The sequence below is a fragment of the Brassica napus genome, chromosome C3, assembly GCF_020379485.1.
Source record: "Brassica napus cultivar Da-Ae chromosome C3, Da-Ae, whole genome shotgun sequence".
NCBI lineage: Eukaryota > Viridiplantae > Streptophyta > Magnoliopsida > Brassicales > Brassicaceae > Brassica > Brassica napus.
This window is the reverse complement of record NC_063446.1, coordinates 73366929-73386374: the sequence shown is the minus strand read 5'-3', so window position 1 is coordinate 73386374 and position 19446 is coordinate 73366929. Positions and strand designations below refer to the sequence as shown.

At 30.6% G+C, this 19446-nt stretch overlaps 1 long non-coding RNA gene and 1 pseudogene across 1 annotated transcript; both read right to left on the bottom strand.

Moving 5' to 3' along the window:
• Positions 1-1618: 1618 nt before the first annotated feature.
• Positions 1619-5299, bottom strand: LOC106434748. The gene is made up of 6 exons (XR_001286819.3): positions 5198-5299; positions 3176-4749; positions 3028-3075; positions 2837-2950; positions 2182-2323; positions 1619-2068 (listed from the first exon to the last, which is right to left on the bottom strand). It is a non-coding gene; the product is annotated as an uncharacterized LOC106434748 (long non-coding RNA).
• A 4123-nt stretch (positions 5300-9422) lies between these two features.
• On the bottom strand, positions 9423-11862 carry LOC125583903 (annotated as a pseudogene).
• Between the last annotated feature and the right edge of the window lie 7584 nt (positions 11863-19446).

Here is a 19446-nt window from a genome sequence, read left to right as displayed (position 1 = left end):
TTTATTAGGTTTTGTTTAAATTTTTTGGTTATTAAACTTTTGGTTTATTTAGGTTTGGTTAATTAGGTTTTGGTTTAATTTTTTTGGTTTGATGTATAAACTGATTTTGTTTGTAAACAAATTTTAATTAATGAATAAAATTTAACTTTTAAATTTAATTAATTCTCTATTAAATTATATTTGGTTGATTAAATTTTTAATTATGGTTTTAATCATTTAAATATTTTTTGTTTTTATAATATGATTAATTGCTTTTATTACAAAAATTTGGATTAACTATTACATTTAAAAAACAAAATCAATTCATTATTATAAATATTAAAAATTGCATAGGAATTAATGCTATTGTTGTTTATTTAACTATAACATACGACAAATCCGCTATCAAAAGTGTTGGACCTATTATAACGGGCGCTGTCAGAGCGGACAAAGAAGCGCTATTATACATGACTCATAGCGTTTTTCGTCCGCTATTACTACCCTTATTTCCTGTAGTGACATAACAGAGGAATAAGAAAAAGACCAGAAGCTTGTCGCTAACCTTGGATTGATTCCTCGAAAACGCAGATGGTGGAGAGGACCTCAGAGAGCGTGAGGTCGAGATTATGGGTGTGAAACAGAAGAGGCTCTGATACTCTTCGATTAAATAGGAGACTAGGGTAGAGATTTCGAAACTAGGAAGAAAATGAATCACTTCCTCTTCAGCCGTTTCACCTAGGGCCTAGTTTCACCTTTTGCATTATAATTCTGATTCGAAACACAAAGTTTTGAAACTAGTAACACGTGTGGTGTGTCTATACGTACATAGTGTATATTATATAAGTTCGGGTTATTTCAGGTTATCCTTCGGTTATGGATTTATCTAAGGGTTTAGAGTTTAGTGTTTAGTATTTAGGGTTTAGTGTTTTGCTGACGGCGTTAAAAATATTTAAATTTTTTTTTAGCAACTACTACTATTTTTTATTTATTTCTATTCACGGGTTTAGGGGTTAGGATTAAGGGTTTAAGGTTTTTAAGATTTAGTGTTTTGTGTTTTTGATTTAGGGTTTAGGGTTTAAGATTTATCCAAGGGTTTAGAGTTTACCCAAAGGTTTAGAGTTTATGATTTAGGATTTAGGGTTTAGTGTTTTGCTGAAGGTGTTAAAAATATTTTTTTTACAACTATTACTATTTTTTATATTTTATCTTTTTATTTTAAAAACATAATATAAGTTGACAATATTTTGTTTCCTTTTTAAAAATATACTGAATATGAAATAACAAATTTCTATTGGTTGGTGAACCTATAAGTTCACCCAAGAATAACTCTATATGATATATTAACTTATTTTTGTGCTATCACTAAAGTTGTATAGTAAAGAGTTTATGTAAATGCACTGCTTATAATTTTATTAAAACTTTAATATAGAGGATACAAATACATTAGCTTATATTTTCAAGCTTATAATCAAATTTAATGAAAAAATTTCAGCAATACTAATAAAAATGAAATATAATAAAATATCCCTAATTTTGTTTAAAACAAATCAATATTTTAAATAATTTAAAAACTTAAGGATTCAACCGCGATCTTTCATGAATATTTTTTTAATTTTTTAAAAAAAAAATAACAAACAAATTAGAGAATATACCTCTATTTATTAATAAACTAATTAATATCCCCAAAAATAATAAAACTATTCTCTTTTTTTCGCTTTTGAAAAAAAGTCATGAACTTATAAAATATATCTCCATAATTTTTCACTCTCTATAGTGTATATATCTCCATAATTTTTCACCCAAGAATAACTCTATATGATATATTAACTTATTCTTCATTCTCTGTAGCGAGGTGTTGTCAGGCTTGTGCAAGAGTGCTGAGAAAAAGGGCCTGCTACAGGGGGTCATGGTTGCACGTGGGAGCCCCAGAGTCAGCAACCTGTTGTTCGCGGACGACACAATGTTCTTTTGCCTAGCATCAGAACCAATTGTGCAACTCTCCTGCGGATCCTGAAAGACTATGGAAGAGCTTCAGGACAAATGATCAATAAGACCAAGTCCTCGATCACCTTCTCAAGCAAGACACCACCTGAAATCAAAGAACAAGCTAAAGCAATGCTGGAGATTACACGAGAAGGAGGCCTAGGCAAGTATCTTGGACTCCCCGAGCACTTTGGTAGGAGAAAAAAAAAATCTATTTACCTCTATAGTAGATAGGATCCGTCAAAAGGCAGTAAGCTGGTCCTCCAAGAGGTTATCACGAGCAGGAAAGCTCACAATGCTAAAGTCTGTCCTCAGTGCCATCCCAACATACCCAATGTCCTGCTTCCAACTTCCAATCAGCCTGTGCAAACGAATACAGTCCGTGTTAACAAGATTTTGGTGGGATGGCATAGATGAGAAGAAAAAGATCTGCTGGGTGGCTTGGGACAAACTAACAGAGCCTAAAGCTTTGGGAGGTTTGGGGCTTCGAGATATTCAAAGATTCAATCAAGCGTTACTAGCTAAGATAGCATGGAGACTAGTTACTGCCCCAGAGAGCCTGCTAGCACGAGTCTTGTTGGGGAAATACTGCCATGGTAAACACTTCCTAGAGGTGACAGCATCTCAGGCTTGCTCCCATGGGTGGAGAGGAATCCTATTTGGCAGAGACCTCCTCCCAAAGAACCTAGGGAAAGCGGTGGGAAATGGGCAAACAATTCGCCTCTGGAGGGACTCATGGATCGATCTAGAGAAGATTCAAAAGCTATAGGGCCCATTCGACAAGCAGACTTAGACCTCACTATCTCAGACCTATTAACGGATGATCTAAAGTGGAATACAAGCAGAATCAAAGAAGTGCTACCAGAGTTTTTACCTCAGATCCTTAGCCTGCAACCAAGCGTGAAGGGGGCAGAGGACTCTTATATTTGGCATGCTACCTCCTCGGGAGTATACTCCACAAATCAGGGTACTACACGGCCTCCATCTCCTGTAAAGAAGTATCCCCATCAGCTCAAGGCGAGGAGTTTCACTGGTTAAAGGATGTATGGACAGGAAAATTTTCACCTAAAATGAAGGCCTTCCTGTGGTCGAGCCCTCCCTCTTTGAACAAACCTGCAAAAGAGAGGAATGGCTTCAGCAGCTCCTTGTATACGGTGCAAAAGTCATACCTTCTTCAACTGCCCCTTTGTGGTGAAGGTTTGGGAATGTGTACCACTACGAAACGCAGTTCACATAGCTGCAGATGCCTCCTTCAAAGACGCCATTGTTAAGTTCAGATCAGCCACATGCCCTCCTCCGACGGGCTACGCCCTAAACCTACTCCCTTGGATATGCTGGGCGATTTGGATAGCTCGAAACTCTCTGATTTTCGAAGATAGAGTCTTCAGTCCTGAAGAAACATATTTGAAAGGGTTGAGGTTAGCAAAAGACAACCTCCAAAAGCAAGCGGCTTCACCCTCCGTGAATCAGGAGCTACGGATTCCGCGGGAGCAATCACACTCAAAACGGATGCAGCAAAGAAAGGAACCGACAAGATCGCCGGCCTAGGATGGACCTTCTCTGGAACAAATCTAATCACGGGAGCGACGACTCAGACCTTCGTACGAGCTATAACTGGCAAATCTCCGTCTAAAGAAGTCATCGGAATCGTCGACAATATCCGAGTGATCTCCTCTGAGTTCGCATCTATCTCCTTCTTTCATCTTCCTCGATCGGAAAACACTGTTTCCGATGGGTTAGCCAAAGAGGCTCTTCTTTCATTTCTTTATGTGTAATGGATCTACCAAAATGGGCTACACGGCCCATTTCTTGTACCGCAACATTTCTTTACTTTCTAATGAATTTGATCAGTGACAAAAAAAAAAGGAGCTCTTTATGTGATTCAAACTTATGCATGTGTTTAACTATAACCGTGGGCTCGTAAAACATTTTGGGTCTTTATATTTTATTTAAGGAAGCAAGTTACAAAAAATAATAATTAAGATTTGCAACCGAGATATGATAGATTACGGTTATTAAATGAGTTCATTATCAACCGAGATTTTCTGTGATCTAATATGTTATAACGTAAATGTTTTATAATAATATACTAGTATCGGTCCGGGCGGGAAGTTATTATAAAAATTATTTTACATGAATTTATATTAACTTATGAAACATTTAAAATTATTATGTATTGAAAATAATATTATAAACAAAAAATAATGGAAATAATTTTGAGATCATATTGTTATTGTTAATAAATATTTTTGATTTGAATTAAAATGACAACAACTTTCATTATTCTCTATCGTTAAATAATACAATATTAATAAAAATAATTAAGAAAATGTAATAATAGAAATATTCTTATTATTTCTATTTCAATTTTACATAGTAAAAATATAAAGTTTATACAAATAATACTATATTTATTTTAAGAAGCTTCAAATTTTTAAGAACATTAACATAATTTTTTTTTTCTAAAGAACCTACGGTCCAGTAAGTAAAGAGCCTTTGTATTGTTGTCAGTTTGTCACCATATAAATCCGGCTAATCCGTAATAAAACACACAAATAATTATAGAGAAAAGATAATGAAAATCAAATTCACGCTTCCTAGAAGTTAACTGAGTGTACCTGCCAACAAGCTTTTATGCTGTTAAGATACTTTCTGAATAAGTCACTGAGAAGCCATATCTGAGAGAAGGTGAACTTGTACTGCTGCTGTATCTTTGGCTCCCACACATTTATAGTTACTTTAGTTCCATAGTATTTATTTTTCCCCTTCCACATAAGATATAGCATTCTACAGTTCCAAAAACCGAAACAAATAACACATCTCAGATTAAGAAACCAGAAAAAAAATTTTAACTCTTCTAATGAACACTTTGGTTCATAAAGACATGTTCCTCAGATTTAGGAAACGGGAAACTTTTATACTTTTTCATGCCATATTTTTTGTTTGAACTTTCTCTCAAGACAACGTCTTCCTCTGTCATGGTTCCTTCAGCACATTTACCATATCGATGACATAACTGAGGGATATGTATGTCCTTCTATTTTTGACTTCGTAAAGACACTTTGTTGTTATCAAAGAGTCCCTCATTAGGATACAATTTTTCAATATTCTTTTGAGATTAAACAACTTTCTTCGTAAAGACAAATTATTTCAATACTAAGATATGTTTTAAAAACAAAAATATCTTAGAATCAATAAAAAGCATGTCAATTTCTCAGAAACTGAGTAACCTCACCTCTAAGGTGGAAGAACAACCCATAATTCAGATCAGCAAGTCGAACAGAGGAGTTAACTATTATAATGAGAAAATATCGAATGCTATTGGATTTGTGAGGATGAATTTCAAGAGATGAAGTTTTACCTTTTTATAGGTGTAGATTCATTGCTAGGAAAAAGGGATAAAGCGAGATACAATGAATGAGAAATCATGGAAGCATTTATGAAGGTTGTTACGTAACGCTTCGGAAGATTACAACAGAAAACGAAAAGACGCAATTAAAGCTTGGCACAGAGGTTTTTCACGTCGATTTGATTCACTCAATTCATCATATCTCCTCCATAGCTGGTGTAGATCGAAGAGGACACGAGCCTTAATTTTTGGTCACGCCATCGGGGAAGACAACCTCTCTCTGTTGGGCCAATTAAATGTTTAGAAGCCCATTAACATGTGAACAAACGAAACATAACTCGATTAAATAAAACGCAGAGTTTTACTTATCTGAACACGTGTTAGCTCCAGAACGCATGACTTTCTGACGTGGCATCCTAGGTGGCAGCATAGGAGAGAAGCAAACATATTTATATATATATATACTAGGGTCGGCCCGCCCTACGGGCGGGAAGTTATAATAAAAAGTATTTTATTATGCCGAACAGTGTTTATATACCTGAACTTCAAAACAAAAAACCGATTATTTGTGCCTAAACAATCATACATTCTATAGTATTGCATATAGTTTCGAGCAGAACTATCATTTGTCCACACTATACGTAATCATAGACAATTTAAATATTTGATGATTAGTTTAAATTGATTAGTTTATCACATCCAATGCATAAGGCATAAGGCATATTAATACTACTCATTTGAAAGCCAGAAAAATATATTTCATTAAAAACAATTAACATCCCAAAACGACAATATAAGAATTGATTTGAATGATTTAACAATAAAAACTTTTAGGAACTCAAATCCTCACCCACTCAACCATTCATCAAAAAGAAAACTATTAAAACTTTATACGAAAAAACGTGACTTGGCCTGCCCTCTAGTTGCTTTCCTTTTTATTAATCATCCGCTAATACATAATTAGATGATTAATTACCTAAACTTTCCTTTTTGGAGCTAATTACTCATAACTACCTGAAACCAAAACCGGTTCATTCAAGCTATATTTTTTTGTTTAGTTAAAACGTAGTAGTATTTTTTCTAGGTTTGCATCGGTTTCAGCTTCTTCGATTTACTTAATTATTAAAATTAAATTGAAAAGGAAATTACTTAACAATAAAAAAGGAACGTTTTGACAGATTTGGCTCGCAAGTAATGGAAGGTGCAGCAAAACAACACCAAGTCATTGTGACTGTCATAAACGCTGGCTTTGACCTATGCTCTCAAGGAGTTCTTCATCACCACCGTGAACACCAACTTTCCGGCGAAATCAACTTGTCTCTCCGTTGGGTCTGTGCTCCACTCAAACTCTTGAACCATCCTCGCCATCATTAGCTCCACGTGTATGATCGCCATCCTAAGCCTCGGGCAGATCCGACGGTAGATTCGAACGGCATCATCTTCACTCCTGCTACGGCGGTTAAATCTGCCTCTTCTTCACCTATTATAAACTGGTCCGCGTCGAATTTATCCGGATTGGACCAGATATTCGGGTCTTCACTCATACTGGGAAGATATAACTCCACGTTGGCTCCAATTCCCGGGAATGTCGTTGCCGGAGAGAGTCGTCGGCTCCGTAACGCCGTGAGTTAACGTGAAGTACGTCGGTGGATCTCTACGGGCCGCGTTCCTTGGAAAAATTGTAAAAGCCCACACAAAACAAATGCCGAAACCCTTACCCCTTTTAATGAAACACAGAGTTTGGCAACAGAGTGGACACGTGTCGCGCTCGGATGAGATGACTTTCTGATCTGGATCCTAGGGGGCATCACAGGAGGGAGGCAAACATATTTTTATATATATAGATATATTTGGAATTAATAAAATAAAAACTACGCCTAACCCCATTCCTATAAATAGTCATTCATCTCTAACTTATTTTGTATACGCTTTAGAAAAAAAAACTTCAAAGATGTGAATTCATTCAAAACATGATGGTTTTGACTACTGCAATTTTCGGTTAAACAATTTTACCATTATCTTAAATTTGTGCTTAAATTTGATTATACAAATATAAAATTAGAGCAAACATCATTTTATTTAAATGGGATCGGTCAAAAAGGGACTGAGTTTAGATAGGTATAATTTTTCTAAAATCTGATCGGTAACTGAACTGGAATTTTCTTGGTTCACAAGTCAATATGGTTCGATTGGATTCAGTTGGGAACAACCGAATTTAATTCAGTTAGATCATAGAATAAGAATAAAATTTAAAGTAAATGCTTTGTTAGTTATTCTCGATAAATTTTACAAACATAACTAAGTTTAGTTATTAAATTTTTCAATAGAGATAATTATGAAATAAAAATCTAAATACAAAATAAATGATATCAAACATAAAATGAATATTTTTATTTCAAATATGAAATAATTTTAAATATTTATCACCGTGAATTTTTTAAAAAAATTAAAATTAAAAATAAATAAAATAATAATGAAATTATTTGTACGATTTAAAGATAAACCAATTAATATTCTGACTTTTAATAGTAGTTAAAAACAAACATGGTTTTTATCCATCCGACTCAGATATGTTTCTGGTTCACGGTTTAACATGGCCCGCATGTCGGTTTGGTTTGGGTTGAAAAACGCTTTATAGGATGTGTTACCTATTTTAACATCATAACAATGCATCTGATATATTGTTATTAGATTTTTACAACGTAAAATATTCCACACTTTAAAAATGCGAGTTAAAATCTTGTTTATATTAAAATAGAATACTCAAAATTACAACGTGTTTTTCAGAAAATGAAAATAGCATTTATACTATTAAAATAGAAGTTTATATTAATGTGTGATATTTAAATGGATCATCCCTAGAAAGTTGCTTATATTATTATTTTTTGTATTTTCATGATAAAATCCTAACAACCTATTTAATTCTCTTTTTATTCCATCAAAATATTATTAGATATGCATAATTTCAAAAATATAATATTCCATCAATATATAATAATATTTGCATATAACCATTTATAATCTACTTAATAATAATAAAATTTAATTATTCTAGAAGTTTATACTTGTATATGATCTAATTAATAATAATAATAATAATAACATTTATTATGCAAATACAATTATTTTTTTTGGTAAAATACAATAATGTTAGAATTTTACCTTGCAAATAAAAAAATTGAATCAAATATTAAAAATCCTAACACTTTTGTATTTGCATAATAAATGTTATTATTATTAATTATATAATGTAGTGATGAACTTTTCATGCGTGATTTTTTTAATTTAGACCATTCAGTTTATCAACTTTTACATAAATTAATTATAATATTTTCTCTTTATTTGAATACAAATAAATATTTTTAATATTTTCTAACCAAAAGAAAAACCAAAAAGTAATAAATAAAAGTAAATATTTAATTTCTATTAATATGTGTGAACAACCTTAAACATTATATATTTGTATCAAGATGAAGTATAAACTAAACTATTTAAGTATAAAAATAGAAAAAACCCGCACGGTTGTGCGAATCAACATCTAGTAGAATTTTAAAGGTTAAGAGGCTAGGAGAGATTTTGAAGGTGTAAAAATGGGTTGAGGTTCAGACAAATAGAGTCAGAATTGGACATCGAATCCAGAGATGAAAATAATAAAGCATGCAATGGGAGCTTCCTCAGTTTATCCAAAAAACAAAAAAAAAATGGGAGCTTCCTCCCCAATGATGGGTTGAATGCAGTTTTGACAGCTGTTGGATTGCTCATAAGACCATCTCCAATGTATTTCTCTATTTTTTCCTTTAAAATATGGAAACTCTATAATTGAGATGAATTTATCTCCAATATATTTTTTTATTTCTTCCTCTAAAAAGGAATATTCTTGATATATTATTTTCTAATTTTACAAATAGTACCTTTTATTTGTAAAAGTTGAAAACCAACCCAATTTAGTTTAACATTCATAAAATTATGATATTATTTACACTGAATATTTTTATAGAAACTATTATGTAAATAAAAGTATGATTATATATTTATATAAACAGTACATTTTCACTAAAAATATTTTTTTTTTGTTATAATTGTTAAAGTAAAAAGTTAAAGGATCATTTTTTTGAATAAAAAAGTATGTCTCTATTATAGAGGAATGTTATTTTTTCCTCTAAATATAGAGGTGAAAATAACAATCTCTTTTTTAGAGGAAGAAATAGAGTAGGGTTGGAATGATTTTATCTCTAAATGCTATTATAGGGGCAAATATAGAGGTGGGTTGGAGATGCTATAAGAAACCCTTACATACATGATATACATCATATATGTTAATACCAGACTGAAGAAGACTTATATATTCACTACTTCAAGAACGGCGATGTGTGTGGGATCTATATGATATAGCTAGGAACATCCTATATGATATACGGCATTGGAGCTAAACTAAACAAAGGTGAATAGAGTATTGATATACGGCATTGGACTTCCAAGCTAAGTTATCACAACTTTCAATGGACCAGGTAAATCATGAAAGAAATCAAACAACTGATATGTAAGAACGCTTTTAAGTCAGATATGTTACATTCTAATTATAGATTTATAGTTTTCCACCTTCATATATAGATTGTTCATACACTGTATTATCCTTATTTAAAAGAGTAGATATGTTAATAATTTATATATCTCCAGAAAAGTAAAATCCTTACCAACAGTAATTTCACAATATTTAGCATACACAGGGAAGATAAAATATCATGGCGTACCACCATAATTAATAGTAATATGAAAAATCACCAATTTCAAGAAAATACAGGTTTAATAGGTCTGAACTTTCACACAACATTTTCACATCTCGTCTTGGCTATCATTGAGTTTACCCATTTGAACAAATCAAGAATAACTTATCTTCTTCAACAATTCAAATTCTTGTTGGTCGTCATTACCATCCTCTTCGATCAATTTGCTCTTTGGTGGTTATACTGGAGATAAGTAGTTGACTTTCTCACTGTAAACACCATCAATTTGTTCTTTGGTGGCATGGCAATACCTATTAGAGTGGTGACGAGGGAAACGAAAATGAGCAAATGGTATTGTCCTTCCAAGTTCATGTTGTCGACAGAGTGAAGATGTAAGAGAAACAATTGCTGAGCGAACGCAGCGGCTAAAGCAAGAAACGAGCGGTTGCTGCTGCTCTAGGCCGTGCTCAGTCAAAGACTATTGCGAAAAAAGCATAGACAATAAAGAACATAGACATGGAGGCATGCTTGAAGCTGCGGATATGACTCGATGCAATGGTCCATCAGGGTCGAAGGGTTGGTGTCTCTTGGGACCAATGAAGAGTTGTCTGACTATCATGATTGATGAGGAGGCCATGATTGTGTAAAGCTCTAAGCACCTGAACTTGGAGAAAGGGAGCCATGCGAAGAAGAAAAAGTGTTTGGGTTGAGACAAAAGAGTTTTATGTTGTTGAATGAATGCCACAAACAAATTAACAAGAAAAATACACCAGGTACAACATGTCCCACAGGTGATTCCATGTGATGGGTTTTGTGTTTTAACCCTTGTATTTTTCGTTTGTCTCGAGCTTATATATATATATAGTGAGATTAGGACTCTGATCGTGAGGAAGAAATATTCATGAATGGATTGAAATTAATAAGAGTTGGAAATGAGTTAAAAATGTCCACGAGCCACGACCACCAGGCTCATTTAGAATGTGTATCTGCTAGAAATTTTCTTATATCAATAAACTAATTTGTTCAGAGAACGATAAGATAACATAAGTGAGCAACATGACCATCATATTATTCCAAGCCAAAAAGAGTCAACAACATGGTTTTTTTACTAACAACATGATTTATCAATACTATTAAAAGGGAAGGAGTTCTAAAAAAATCTACTTATAAAAGGTTGTTTGGACTCTTTCACTAGACTTAATTACCTATTTTTTTGGTCTTACCTTATATCTTTGTAACAAAATGTTAGTCTATAACATTACACCGTATATACCAACTTTTACTCCTTTCCTTTAGTGAGTTAACCATATTATTTATCAAATATTACGGTAATCTTACTTGGACAATTTGCTAACAATACAACTATTTTGGTCGACTAACCCACGAACCAAAACAATATCATTCCTATACTATCGACTTCTAAACCAATTAATATATTTTGAAACTTATTTAAAAGTTAACATATATCATACGTTATATTATACTATGTCATCTTACATTATATAGTTCCAAATATTTTACAAAATCAAATTTAATAAAAAAAACTTAAGTAACCACCTGTTAAAAACAAAATTATATATTTTACATTAAATTATTCTCTATAAAAAAATTATAATAAAAAATGTTATTTAAGATAAATTTAAAAATTATTAAAAACCTTACAAATCTATACTATTAAATTAGCCAAAAAAATCTGCTAAATAAATCTTAAGGTCTTATAAAATGCACACAAAAATAATCAAAGAGTAGGTTAGGGCATTCGAGTCGGGTACAAATCGGTTTCTTTCGGGTCTTAGTTCTTCTGATCCTAAAAATTTGGACATAACTAGGTATTTGAAAATTTCTGGTATGTGTCCAGGTCGGTTCTTTCGGGTTCCGATATGTTCGGGTTCATAATTCAAATACCTGTAAAACACCTATAATTTTTGGATATGTAACGGGACTGGATGTGTTAAAAAATGGGAATGGATTGGTTTGGGTATCTAAGACCCGAAAAATTTGAAGTACCCGAAAACCTAAAAAATACCAAAACACCAAAAAACATGAAAACTCAAACAAATACAAAAAAATATTTAAATACCTAAAAGACCCATAAATTTACCTAAAATCTGACCAGAAGAACCGAAAAATACCGAAATTTTTTCAATACCCGAAATATGTTTTTTAAATATGGAATTTTGCCCGAAACCCGTAATCGGAAAAATGAACCCAAAATTAAAAAGTATATGTAATACCTCAAAATATCCAAATATACCTAATTTACACAAAACATTTCAAGTACTTCGGGTACTAATCAACCCTCGGGTAGGATCCGGACTCGAACAAGGATCCGCGGGTCCAGAAAAATATGTACTTTACCATGGATCGAAACCCAAATAGCACCTATATTTCGGTTTAATTTCCAGGTCTGGTAAATGTCTAGGCCTAAGAGAGAGTTATATAAGATCATGTATACAAAATCTTAAATAAACTAATTGGTAAATTATATAATTTTAAGAAAATTTCTTTTGAATATAATATGACTTTTTAACATGATATTAGAAAACAATTTTAAAATACTAATTCAAAAATTTTGTTTACAATCCAAAGAAAAACCCGCGCTTAAAAAGCGCGGGTCAAAATCTAGTTATACATTACATCGAATCCAAACGAGAAATCTTGATCAACATTATCTGTAGAGCCTCTAAAAGTCTACATAACATTTTACCAAAAACAAAAAAGTCTACCTAAGATCTGAACTATTTCAACGAGAAAAAAAAAATCTCTATAATATTATTCGAGAAGTCAGTTTCCTATGTGTCGTTTTCACGTTAATCTCACGATGGTTGATTACACTAATAGTCTTAAAGAATTAAAAGTATTACATTTAAAATACTATTATTTATTTTTTATTTAGTTTCCTTTTTAAAATTTTCCAAAAACATATACATGTAATAAAAAAGAAAATTGTTTATAAAGTAAAAAAATGAATTTAAAAACGAAAATATATGTATATATTATATGATTTCATAAAAAAAAAGTTCACAAAATAGTAATATTACATTTAAAAAATATTTTTAAATAACATAAAATATACTTTTGAAGTAATACAATATTTTCTATATATCTATATTTTCTTAGATGAAAAATATAAATTTGAATGTAATGTGATTTCATTAAAAAAAACAATTTACACAGATAATCTTGATATTAGAAAAAAAAATATTATTTCTTTTAAAACATAATTTTAAACAATACAAAAACATTCAAAGTAATAGAAATATTTTTATATATTTATCTATTTTCTTAGATGACTACATAAAATAATTAAGCAACATAAACTTATATATGTTTAATTGACAAAAAATAGTTTATAATTAGTATTATTGAAATGTTTTATTTATTTTTCATATATTTAGTTGACTATAATATCTTTCAATTACAACAAAAAAAATATCGATAAATTATATTTTACTTATATAATATTATTTTCAAATACAATCACAATTTTGTTTACTGCTTATTTTTAAGAGATACTAAAAACACTAAAATAAATTTTAAAAATAAATATCATTTGATAAAATAGTTACAAAATAGTTGAATAAGATAGATATATTATATTTTATTATTATTAAAGTTATTTGTTTTCTTAATATTAAATTTGCTTTTGAATTTTATGTTTTTATGTTTGTGGAACTTAATAGAATCAAAATACCAAAGCAAATCTGAATTCTCATTTTTAAAATTATTTAAAATAAATTTCAGTTTCCAATCAATAAATCAAAGGCATAAAGTTATTTAGAATTTAAAAAAATATTTTAATTATTGTAAATATTGATATGTGTTCATGAGCTTCAAAAAATGTATAAGCTACTTATGCATGTAACTTCCTACGTATCGCTTTATTTTCTAATGTTTATTTAAAAACATCAATATATAATTTGATAATTATCATTAAAATACATGTACATTTAAACGATAAATAAAATTGATTTTATTTGACTTGACTTAATTATAATAAAAAATAATTATACTTCATTTATATGTAACTCAATATACTCACAACATGAGTAACTCGACTAATCCAACTTATATCTAAAATCATAGATTTAACTACGATAAGAATATATAATTTTATATGAACAGTAATTTATTTTATAAATATAAATCATAGGACAACTCAAAACATATTAAAATAAAAATAAAATATTAACCAATTGTTGCAATTTTGTTCTTTTGTAAAATTTTTATATGTGCATAGACTTCAAAATATTATCGTTATATTAATTTATGTAATTTGGAATCAGACACTTTATTAGTTTATTTTTTATTTCATTCTAAGCATACTATATCTTAAGTTATACATAATCTTCATTAAATATATTTACATATCTAAGAAAACAATCACCTAAATGAAAATAAGAAATTAATCAAAATTTTAATATATAGAATAAAAAATATTACAGTTGAATTCAGAGATGCAATCTAATTTATCCAAATGATAACTAAATCGACTGTAATATAACTTATATAAAATTATATGTATAATTAAATTAATATAATATTATTAATATTATTGATGCATACAAATTATAAATTAATTTAAAATTAAAAGTAAATAGCAATCATGTATTATAGTATATATTTACTATAGAAATATATAAACCGTGCATTAGCACTGAAAAATCACCTAGTAACTAGTAAAAGAATGTCAAAAAATAAATTTTCAATTATAAAAATTGATGGACTGTAAAAAAATTGACTTATAAATATTATTTCTACATATGGTGATGATTATATCTGAAATTGTGATAATTTTTAATAAAGAGTATTTGAAAATTACAAAGCTTAATTAAATACTCTTTTTTATAAGAATATTTTAAATTTGGCAAACCTTAAACCATTAGCAAAAGTGGATTATCAAGACTGGCTCTTTGGTTAGTCGATGGCTGAATTCAGTGTACCCAAACCCGCGTATGAAAGCATACACAAATCCAAGCATAGCTTAGCCTTAAAGAACTAGACTTTGGAGGTAATAACAAAACTGAGTAAAGAGAAATATTTGCACTTCTATAGTTAATATATAAGTAAAAACAAAATTATGTAAAAACGCTGTGGACCTTATAGAACTTGTGCTTTTTCTAACGTTTCAATGGGCAAAGAATCTTGTCGTTAAAATATGGTGTTGTTCGGTTGACATAGAATATGATATCTATACTTAAGGTATTAGCAAATTCGTATCAAGAAGGTTAACCAAATATACCAGAGTTACAGAGTATCTCTAAATTTGAAGTGTATACAATTATGTTAAAAAATGACATGTTTAATTTGTTATGTTTAGGATTTTCCGAAATAACTCACGACGTTCTACAACACACAACTCACAAGTCAATGCTTCTAGACAAAAATCCTCAAAAGTCCACATGAAATTTACAACCATTCTAGTTTGCTGAAAAAATTGGGCCACATCATTTGATTAGCCATATGCTTTAGTAAATTTAGGTTTAGCTTTATTTAAATCTACACATGTGACAAAATATAGACAAGCAGAGTAATAGTTATGCTGTAAAAACTATATATATTTAATATTAATTGATTGGCAGTACTTTAAATAATTTATAACATATACAAATATGTCAATAGTTGATTTCTTATTAAAATTGTATATGAAAATATAGACAGGGAGTATTTGATTAATATTTACATTTTGGAATACTTTCTTAAATATTCTTTTTGGTAAAAAATTTCTTAATATTTTATTAATAGTAGTTAATTAGTTGATAAAAACTTGTTCAGACGTAAAGCTGTATATGAAAACATAGAAAATGGATTATTTGAATAATATTTACTGTTTTAAATGCTTTCTTAAATATTTTATTAATATTAATTGATTAATGATTAGTTGATTAAAACTTGTCCAATCCACACGTAAAGCTTTCAAATTTCAAATTTTGTGGACTAATATGTATAGAGAAACATAAGAGTATCTCCAAAAATGAACTTTATTTTGAAGTTTTCCATGCTTTATATTTGAAGTTTAAAGGTGTTTTTTTTCAAGCAAAACTTCAAACTCAATTTCAAAACTATTTGTATTTTATAATATGGTCCTTATATTTGTCATAATCAATTTGAATTCATAATTTTTTTTTTGTAAATAACTAGCACATATATAAACATATTACAACAATATTAACTAATAAAATATTATATTAAAATATAAAATTTTAAACAGAATAACTTAATTAATATTAAACTTCAAGCAAAATACTACATTATTCCATAAAAGTGTTTTTCGTAATGCATATATGATCTACTAGTGCATTTCACAGTAAAAATGGCTCTCCTCATTTATAATTTGTAGATTAGGGATGATATTAATACTCGTGAATATATTCAATATGAACAAGAAAAAATTGTACTAAAAGACATCATCAACAACAACAACAACCATTTCAGTTACACAAAACAAATTGGACAATATTTGGAAATTTTGAAGGTTACAGATCAAACTTACATGACCATTAGTGTTGTTGTTATATTTAAATATGCGTAATAGTTGTGTCTTTATGTAATTTTTTAAAGGTTTTTTTTGTTAAGTTTTTTTTGTATATTTTTGTTATCTAAATCTAGTTTTAAATATTTTAAATCTTCTTTTAAAATTTAATTTAATTTTATGTGTAAACTTAAATTTTGTAAACAAAACTAAAAATATTTATGAGATATAATTTTTATAAGGATTAAAACAATAAAGAATAAAATATTTATGAATTATAAATATAATGTGTAGTTGTAGGGACTAAAATGTAAATAAAAATATGAAACTTCGAATTTGAAGTTTTGAATAGTGAAACTTTAAATATAGAGTTTCACTCCTTGAAACTTCAAATTTGAAGTTTAAAAGTTCCTTTTTGGAGAGAAAAAAACTTCATATTTAAAATTATAATGTATCTTTCGGAGATGTTTTAACTAGGCGCCGACGACAACGAGAAGAGAAAGTGGAAGACTGGCTTTTCAGTGTACTGTTTGTATGTAGTGCTCGATCAGTTTTTGTTTTCAAATAAAATGAATTTATAAACTAGACCAATATATTATTACCGAGTTACCGACTCACATGTTTCATACTGCCACGTTGCTTGTAGGTAAGCTACGACAAATTCAATAACTTTTTAGCTAAATATTTTAAATTCGAATTACGTATTGAAAGGTTCACAATTTGTCATTAATTTCGTTATATATTAAAAAGGAAATGAATTAAAACTTTTCGAAGTGAACAAGAGAAAGCGAATAAAGCAAAAGCGTGAATAATACTGCAAAGAAAATGACACCATGACCATACATGTTTCTTTCCCGGAACTGACCATGACCATATATATATGTTTATTCTGACGGTCGTCGTCAACTAACTAAAAGTAATAAATATAACATTTCACATTTACTAATGGGATAATCGATTTATAATAAAATGTTCTAAAAAAATAATTATAATACTAAATTCTGAATATATAATAATCATTGCATAATCGTCAGCGAAAAAAAAATTCATATTTTTAGAAAAACAGTAATTGTCTGAATCTAATCATTCGATTTATAGAACTTACCAATAACTTGTATTTGAATGATCTAATAATTAACAGTATTAGAAACCCATATTCGACTAATCCCGAAGGTGAAAAGCTCCAAGCAGGTTCTGAATACGGTCCATCGCGTTGTGTACTATTCACTATAAGATTATCGCCAAACTGCTTTTCAAGAGGATGCAACCTCTGCTGCACTCCATAATTTATCCGATCTCAATCATGCGATTTCTGATAGTGTTCTCATTACCCACAAGATAATTCACTATCTACGGAAATCAGGAGAAAAAACATGTTTCTATGTCAGTAAAGACGGACATGAGCAAAGCGTACAATAGAATATAATGGAGTTTCCTTTGTGCGGTTTTACCTCGATTGGGTTTTCACGAGACACTGATCGCTTGGCTTATGGAGTGTGTCCTCGGTCTCATATTCCTTTCTCATAAATGGGGGCGACAAGGGAAAGTGAACCCCAAGAGAAGACTCCGCCAAAATGATCCATTGTCTCTGTATCTATTCATCTTATGTACGTAAGTATTATCGGATTTGTGTCGCCAAGCGATGATAAGAGGAATTTTGTCGGGTGTGAAAGTTGGACGAAGCTCTCCGCCAATAAATATGATGTTCTTTGGAACTCTGAGAGTTGTAGGACACTCACCTCTATTCTCAACAGATATAATGCGGCATCAGGCCAATGTATAAACAGATCTAAGTCTGCTATCACCTTCTCTTCAAAAACTAATATGGCAGCAAAGATAAGAGTCAAGGAGAAGCTGAACATTAGTAATGAGGGTGGTATTGAAAAATACTTAGGTCTACCAGAGCACTTTGCGAGAAAAAAAAGAGATATTTTCGTTGAGATTGTGGACCGCATTAGGCAAAGATCACATGGCTGGACAGCTAGGTACCTCTCAAGCACAGGAAAAAGGGTTCTTCTGAAGGCGGTTTTAGCTTTGATGCCAACCTATGCAATGCTTCAAGCTCCCAAAATCTTTGTGCAAGCAAATTCAATCGGTTCTCACATGCTTTTGGTATGACATGAAACCGGGTGTGAGGAAAATGTGTTGGGTCGCTTGAGACAAATTCACACTTCCAAAATACGATGGTGGACTCGGATTTAAAGAGATTGAGGTCTTCAATGATGCTTCACTGGCTAAACTTTCATAGAGACTGCTGAAGAACCTGTCATCGCTACTAGGAAGAACTTTGTTGAGTAAGTAATGCGATACAACAACTTTCTGACTGTTTGGTCCCAAATGCAGCAACCTATGGCTGGAGGAGAATACTGGCCGGGAGAGAGATAATCAAACAAGGTCTGGGCTGCACTATAGAATCTGTCAAAGTGTGGAGAGATAATTGATTATAACCTAGCCAACAAATATGCTCAGTAGAACCACCACTAGAGGAAGCTCAAGATATGCTGGTTAGCGACTTGATAGTATCTGAGTCAGCAGACTGGAATGTCGAGAAAATAAAGTTGTACCTACCTCAGTATGAGGACCTGATAATGAAGTTGATTCCTAGCGCATGTGATATGAGCGATAATTTGGTTTGGCTGCCTGAGAAGTCGGGGAATTATACCACCAAAACAGAGTATGCGTTAGCTAAGATCAATGTGACAGAGAACTGAGATGCTTTTAATTGGCACTAGTGTGTTTGGAAAGTCAAATGCTCACCATTGATAAATAATTTCCTTTCAAACTTGAAAAACAATGTTGCAGCTATTGGAGAAGCACTGCTCAAGAGAGAGATTATGGTTGATGGAAAGTGTAAAAGGTGTGGCAAGATCGAAACCAATATCCATGCAATGTTTCTTTGTCCGTTTATGAAAAATTTATGGGATAAAGTCTTTGTGCTA